The sequence below is a fragment of the Ipomoea nil genome, unplaced genomic scaffold (genome assembly GCF_001879475.1).
Source record: "Ipomoea nil cultivar Tokyo-kokei standard unplaced genomic scaffold, Asagao_1.1 scaffold1421, whole genome shotgun sequence".
NCBI lineage: Eukaryota > Viridiplantae > Streptophyta > Magnoliopsida > Solanales > Convolvulaceae > Ipomoea > Ipomoea nil.
Genome location: NW_017617849.1, coordinates 1545180 through 1553083, shown reverse-complemented (window position 1 = coordinate 1553083; position 7904 = coordinate 1545180). Strand labels below are relative to the sequence as shown.

At 28.3% G+C, this 7904-nt stretch overlaps 1 long non-coding RNA gene across 1 annotated transcript in view; it reads right to left on the bottom strand.

Annotated features, from left to right (window-relative positions):
- Window positions 1-1325: 1325 nt before the first annotated feature.
- The window catches only part of LOC109188406, a 38281-nt gene continuing 31702 nt past the window's right edge, over window positions 1326-7904 (bottom strand). Inside the window, exons 4-6 of the long non-coding RNA XR_002055410.1 lie at window positions 2866-2933; window positions 2675-2756; window positions 1326-1562 (exon numbers count right to left, since the gene is read on the bottom strand). This is a non-coding gene — a long non-coding RNA (uncharacterized LOC109188406). The remainder of the gene's footprint in view (window positions 1563-2674; window positions 2757-2865; window positions 2934-7904) is intronic.

Here is a 7904-nt window from a genome sequence, read left to right as displayed (position 1 = left end):
GATTGGAAAATTTTTACTTTTAGCAAGGCAAGTGAAATTTACCGCATACTGGTTTCAATATTAACTATTAAGCATTGTACTTTATTGCTATAGTGTGAATCTAGGTATATAATGAGCGGAAGAGAGGATATTCTCAAAAAGTACACATTTTTCTATGACAAAAATTTGCGTCTTGTTTTTTTTTCTTTACCTCTAATTTTAGAGGTTGTCCCAGGGATTTCTATGAGGGTTAATTTTCAACCACCTTTCAAAAGGCATATTGTCCGACCATTGCCTGTCTTCTGGGAATGAGATTATCCCAGATTTCTTTAGCTGCTTTGCATTTCCTGAAGACATGCTCCCTATCCTCAATACTGTCACCAGAGACAGCAGATTCCATGCGTAGTGAATCCCCGAAGCAGTCTCTCATTATTGGTCATAATTCTGCCATGATTTAGAAGCCAGATGAACATACAAACTCCGTTAGGGACCTTGAGCTTCCAGATATTGGACCAAATTTCATCTTTGTCCTGGTCTTCTTCCCCAACCGCTTTGTTGTAGGCCAAAGAAACAGAAAAATTCTCTGTTTTCTTAGGATCCTTATTTTGATTGTCTTGAGAGATTTGGACGAGGATATCACTACTCCGGACGATTCCTTTCCAAAGATTGGAGCATCCTTGTTTCTTGGAGATTCGGGCTGTGTATTTTTTTTAAGGTGACCGAGGCCCAAAGGGAAACTTGGCCATGAAGTCTCCAACCGATCTTGGCCATGAACGCCAAGTTCATTTCTTTAATTCTTTTAATTCCAAGGCCACCTTTATCAACACTATAGACTAGAAGTGACAGTTTCCCAGTTAACAAGATGCACGCACATGTCGGCCATCTTTACCACCATTCCAGAGAACATATCTAACCGCTTTCTCAATTTCCTTGCAGACCTCTTCTGGTAGCCATATTGATTGCATTGAATAGAAAGGGATAGATGAGAGGACACTCTGAGCTAGAACCCTTCTTCCAGCAAGGGAGAGTGTCTTAGCCTTCCATCCCTCAGACAAAAAGTTTATTAAAAAACATAAAAAAACACTACTTGAAAAATGCTAAAAAATGAAAAGTAATACAAAAATTATAAAAAGCTAAAAACATACCAAATAAAAAAATAAGGGACAGTAACACAGGAAAATTAAAAAAAAAAAAAAACAAAAACAAAAACAAAAAGCACAAGAATAACAATGCAAAAACAACCCACGCAAAAAAAAAAAAAAAAAAAAAAAGGAAAATAAATTATTTGTGAAATGTTGAAAATCATTTAAAAACATTAAAAAACCTAATAAAACACAAGCAGAACAAAGAAATAGGAAAAACCTAAACTCCTTTATTTTAAAAACAATTTGGATCACTTAAGGCCTGTATGCAAAATGAGGAAAAGAAACAAGCAATGCAACAGTGCTGGAAACACAAAGGTAATCTAAACACATAAATGAAAGCCCAAAACGAGTTGGAATAGGAAGGAGGAAGCATTACATGTGGCCTTTTCGACCCAGCATGGAGTAAGCTATCACATAATCTTTAGTATGCAAGCATTCCTACAAGTAAACAGCAAAGTCAGGACTTGCTCCCGCAAAGTAGAGAAGATAATTTTTAAGTTCATATCAATTTTAAAAACATAGAGAACTATAGTTGGTTGCAACACTGATAACCCAAACAATCAATTTAACACTCAAACTTTAAAAATATGAAAACAATTTAAAAACTAAAAAGAACACTTAAAAATACAAAAAATCATCATCATTTTAAAAAACTAAAATGGCCACTTGAAAAAACACTAAAACTAACTCAAAAACGAAAACAAAAATAAAATTGAAAATGAGTTGATGCTAAATAAAAACAAAATGAACAATTAAAAAAAATAAATGCAAAGATTAAAATAAATAAATAAATAACATAAAAATTACAAAGAGAAAAGAACCCAAAAAATGAAAGAAAAACCATATTAAAAATCAGAAATAAAAAATTACATAAAAAATAATTTTTAAAACTAAACAAACACTTGAAACCACTAAAAAGTAACTTTAAGAAATATAAGTACTAAATTGTAAAATAAACATTAAAAATACACAACAAAACTAAAAATAAGTAAAAAGAACACCAAACAAAACATAATGAGCTGTGAAAAAAAGAAAGAAACTATCCAAAAGGACAAAAAAAGAAAAAGCAAAAAAAAAAAAAAAAAAAAAAAAAACTAAAGAAACTAAAAGAATTTTTTTTTAAAAAAAAAAGAACAAAAAAAACAAAATAAGATTAAATTGAATGGAAACTGAAAATACATTACTAAAAATATAAAAATACAAAACTATAAAATGAACTTTGAAAATATGAAAATCTTTTTAGAAACTAAAAAAACACTTCAAAATGCTGAAACTCATTTTAAAAACTAAAAGAAACTTGAAAAAAGTTAAAAATAACTCAATAACAAAAACAAAAAGAAAACTTAAAATTATTTATATTACAAATATAAAAATAAATTATAAAATGAACTATGAAAATATATTATGAAAAACGAACGTTAAATACAAACAAAAAGAATAATTTAAAAGAGAAGGAAATTAATGCAAAAAATACAAACGAATAAATACGGAGTAATATGTTAGGCAAAGCCACACATGCAAATTCACCGCATTGTGAAAAATAATAATACCTAAATATTATAATTTGGTAGGGTTTCCTCTGCCCTGCCAACAATGAAATGGCAAAACCTCCATCATCTGCAGTGGTAACTCCTGGACACAGTCAATAAAATTAATTGAGCATTAGATATTAGCCACTGATCATGAAGTATCTTGGCATTTTGGCACTTCTTTCTTAAAATCATTTAAACTATAAGCAAACCTTTGAAAATCCCTGTTGGATCTATCAGGAATGTGCTTTCACAAAATCTAACGCACTTGAGACATTGCCTACAAAACTATTCAGAATGAAGTGAACCACAGCCATGAGGGGTGGGGTGGGGGGTGGGGGGGGGGGGGTTACACATATAAAGCAATTAGTAATCACTAATTCATGTTTAGATTGATTTTGCTGAAGATTTAGTAACCATTACAAAATACACTCACTTGTATATGCTGGTCAGTAATGCAATATTAACAGGAATTTAATTAAATGGAAAAGAGTTGGTCTTATTAATCCTCAGCAATGTGACTAGATAACACACTAAGTTTGTGTATTGCATGTATAGTCATATTATTCCCCAATATATCCAAAAACAGAACAGACAAGTTGAAAATGCTTTTCTAACACTCAACTTCAAAAATATGAAAACAATTTAAAAACTAAAATGGCCACTAAAACCAACTCAAAAACAAAAACAAAAAGAAAAACACTCAACTTCAAAAATATGAAAACAATTTAAAAACTAAAATGGCCACTAAAACCAACTCAAAAACAAAAACAAAAAGAAAATTGAAAAGGAATTAACGCTAAATAAAAACTTTAAAAAAGAAAAAGAAGAAAACTAACGCAAAGTATAAAAATAAAAATAAAAGCATAACAATTACGAAGATAAAAGAACCCAAAATAATGAAAGAAAAACAATGAAAAAGTAGAGATAAAAAATAACATAAACAATAATTTTTAAAACCAAAAAAGCACTTGAAAACACAAGTACTTATTTGTAAAATAAACATTGAAAATACACAACAAAACTAAAATACACACCAAAAAAACATAATGAGCTATGGAAAAAAAATTATCCAAAAGAAAAAAAAAAAAAACTGAAAAGCATAAAAAAAAAAACTTAAGAAACCAAAAGAATTTAAAAAAAAAAAAAAAGGACAAAAAAAGATCAAACTGAGAGAAAAATGAAAATATGTTATTAAAATTATAAAAATACAAAATTATAAAATGAACGTTGAAAATATGAAAAGGAACTTATTTTTGTAATTTTGAAATTTTGAAAATATGAAAAGGACTGTATCTTGCCCCTATGAAAAAGTAGAAATTAATAATAACATAAAAAAATAATTTTTAAAACCAAAAAAGCACTTGAAAACACTTAAAATACATTAGAAAATACATTAAGAAATATAAGTACTTAATTGTAAAATAAACATTGAAGATACACAACAAAACTAAAAAGAAGTAGAAAGAACAGAAAAACATAATTAGCTATGAAAAAAAAAAATTTAACCAAAAGAAAAACAAATGAAAAGCATAAAAAAAAAACTTAAGAAACTAAAAGAATAAAAAATAATAATAAAAAGAACAAAAGAGGATTAAATTGAAAGAAAAATGAAAATACGTTATTAAAAATTATAAAATGAACTTTGAATATATGAAAACGAACGTATTTTATAATTTTGAAAATATGAAAAAGACAGTATCTTGCCCATATGAAAAAGTGGAAATAAAAAATAACATAAAAATAATTTTTAAAGCCAAAAAAGCACTTGAAAACACTAAAAATACAGGAGAAAATATATTAAGAAATATAAATACTAAATTGTAAAATGAACATTGAAAATACACAACAAAACTAAAAATAAGTAGAAAGAACACCAAAAGAACATAATAATGAGATATGGAAATAAAAATTATACAAAAGAAAAAAAAAAAAAGAATGAAAAGCATAAAAAAACTTGAGATACTAAAAGAATTTTAAAAAAATAAAAATAAAAAAGATTAAACTGAAAGAAAAATGAAACTACGTTATTAAAAAACCAAAAAGAGAGATAAAGAAGCAATTTTGTTCCTTTCTACTCCAAGTTCAGAGTTTGGGTATTGGGTTGCAAACTGTTTGTATTACACCAGAAAAATGGTGGCATGGAGAGAGAGTACACAATAACATATAATAACAAAAAAAAAAAAAAAAAAAAAAAGGGAATTGTGTAAAGAGAGACCTCACGCATACAAAGTGGGAACGCGCCATCATAAAGCATCTCAATTTTCCAATTCTTTGAAGCCCTAGCTGAAAATCTTGGGAGCCACAGCATCCACAGTTGATCCACTTGTAGCCTTCACTGAAAATCTTGATTCTAAAATTACATGGAATATAGTAAAACAATTGCACAATCAACAGACAACCCACAACCCACAACCCACAACCCACAACCCACAACCCACAACAATTATCATCAATGTAATACTCTTTATGATTTTTAGAAACATGGAACATTCTATTTAGAGTAAAGTCTATAAGTTGTTTGGCCATGGATGGAACACAATCACACCCAGGATATGAAAACAGAAAATTGTTCATTTACAAATCATAAATATGACTACGTTATTAGAATGACAGGGATGAAAGAGTACCAGGAAGATTGGGGAGTGAAGGTGAAGAAACCCAAAGTCAAAGGCATGAGTCAAGATGCAGGCTACGGCCGGGAATCAGAGCAGGCGACGGCGCAAATTCGACGGTAGGGAATGGCTGGCAAGAAGTGCACGTGAAGAACGATGGACGGCCTGTTAATCAAATCACCGAAATTGTAAACCCTACTAAGATCCGTACAATCAAAACGCTGAAATTGTAAACCCTAATAAGAGGGGAGTTTACGTTTGGGAGAGTTGTTTCAGTAAACATGCCCCATACTATGAAAAAATTACTTATAGAAGAACAACAGATCTCTACTAATGAGACTCGTTGTTTGCTCATCGCTTACCCAAGCAATCCGAGCGATAACTTTTTTGAGCCTTGAGGCCCCTTTTATAGGAGCCTCAAGGCTCCCCCTGCCACTTCTCCCACCGATGTGGGAGAAGTGGTAGAATTAAGGGGAGCGCTCCCCTTATGTTTTTTAAATTTTTTATTTATTTTATAATTTATAATTTTAATTTTAATAATAATAATAATACTCCTTAACATACAAAAATAATTATATACACTAAATATTTTCAAAATGATGAAAGTCAATAAAAGACTATTAATCTACTATACTAATAAGAGCCCAAGAGAGTTAGGCCTATAATGGGTATATATATATATATATATATATATATATATATATATATATATATACTAATAAGACCCCAAGAGAGTTAGGCCTATAATGGGTAGAAAAAATGACGGTCAAATTTTTTAATCAAATTAATGGCTCAGATTGATCAGATTTTAATTTTTTCTTAAGATTTCCTAATTTATCCTTAATGAATGTGATTTTCCGTTAACTTTTCTGTTAAATATTATCTTTTCCGTTAATTTCTGTTAGTTCACCGTTAACTTACTCATTGATTTTAATAAGAATTTAAAGGTCTTAGGTTCGAACCTCATCCCAATCAAAGTTGGCATAATTAGTACTCTATTTTACTCTTATTAAATCTATTAAATCTATACTATATATAAAAACAAAATCCTGAAATTTTAACTTCCCGCCCAATTCCTAAAAAATCTCTATTCCTAATAAAATATATTGATTTCTACTTTTACCATTCGTACAATAATTTTGGGTTAAAATTCTATTATAAAATTATAAAATAGTGTAATACAATTCCTATTGTAATCTATACTATATATAAAAACAAAATCCTGAACTTTTAACTTCCCCCCAATTCCTAAAAAATCTATCTTCCTAATAAAATATATTGATTTCTACTTTCTCATTCGTACAACAATTCTGGATTAAAATTCTATTATAATATAATATTATAAAATAATGTAATACAATTCCTATTGTAATCTATATCTATACTATATATAAAAACAAAATCCTGAACTTTTAAATTCCCGCCCAATTCCTAAAAAAATCTCTCTTCCTAATAAAATATATTGATTTCTACTTTCTCATTCGTACAATAATTCTGGGTTAAAATTCTATTATAATATTATAAATAGAGTAATACAATTCATATTGTAATCTATATCTATATCTATATTATATATAAAAACAAATTCTCAAACTTTTAACTTCCCACCCAATTTCCAAAAATCTATCTTCCTAATAAAATATATTGATTTCTACTTTTACCATTCGTACAATAATTCTTATTATAATATTATAAAATAGTGTGATACAATTCCTATTGTAATCTATACTTCTATACTATATATAAAAACAACAAAATCCTGAACTTTTAACTCCCCCCCCCCCCCCCCCAATTCCTAAAAAATATCTCTTCCTAATAAAATATATTGATTTCTACTTTCTGGATTAAAATCCATTATAATATTATAAAATAATGTAATACAATTCATATTGTAATCTATATCTATATCTATATTATATATAAAAACAAATTCTCAAAAACTTTTAACTTCCCGCCCAATTCCTAAAAAAATCTCTCTTCCTAATAAAATATATTGATTTCTACTTTCTCATTCGTACAATAATTCTGGGTTAACATTCTATTATAATATTATAAATTAGTTTAATACAATTCATATTGTAATCTATATCTATCTATATCTATATCTATATCTATATCTATATCTATATCTATATTATATATAAAAACAAAATCTTGAACTTTTAACTTCCCTCCCATTTCCCAAAAATCTCTCTTCCTAATAAAATATATTGATTTCTACCGTTAAAATTCTATTATAATATTATAAAATTGTGTAATACTATCCTTATTCTAATCTATATATATATTTTATATATCAGTGTTGCAAAAATCGCGCCGCTAACGGCGGCGAGGAATGCCGAAATCGGCCTCCTCCGCGGCCACCTCGCCGGTTGAACCGGCGATTAATTTTTTTTTTTTTTTTTTAAAGTTGTAAAGTGTCAAAAGTTCAGAAAGGCATAACTTTTGACTCGGTTTTCTGTTTTGGACAATTTTTTTTTTTTTTGAAATCGCGTATGTTTTTTCGAGATCTATCCACCGCAAACTACCGTATTCTTAAAAAAAATGCTTTATTAAATAGTTTATAAGAAAAAACTATGAGAACCTTATGTTTTATTAATGAATTTTTAAAATTTTTAATTAAAAAATTGTCCAGT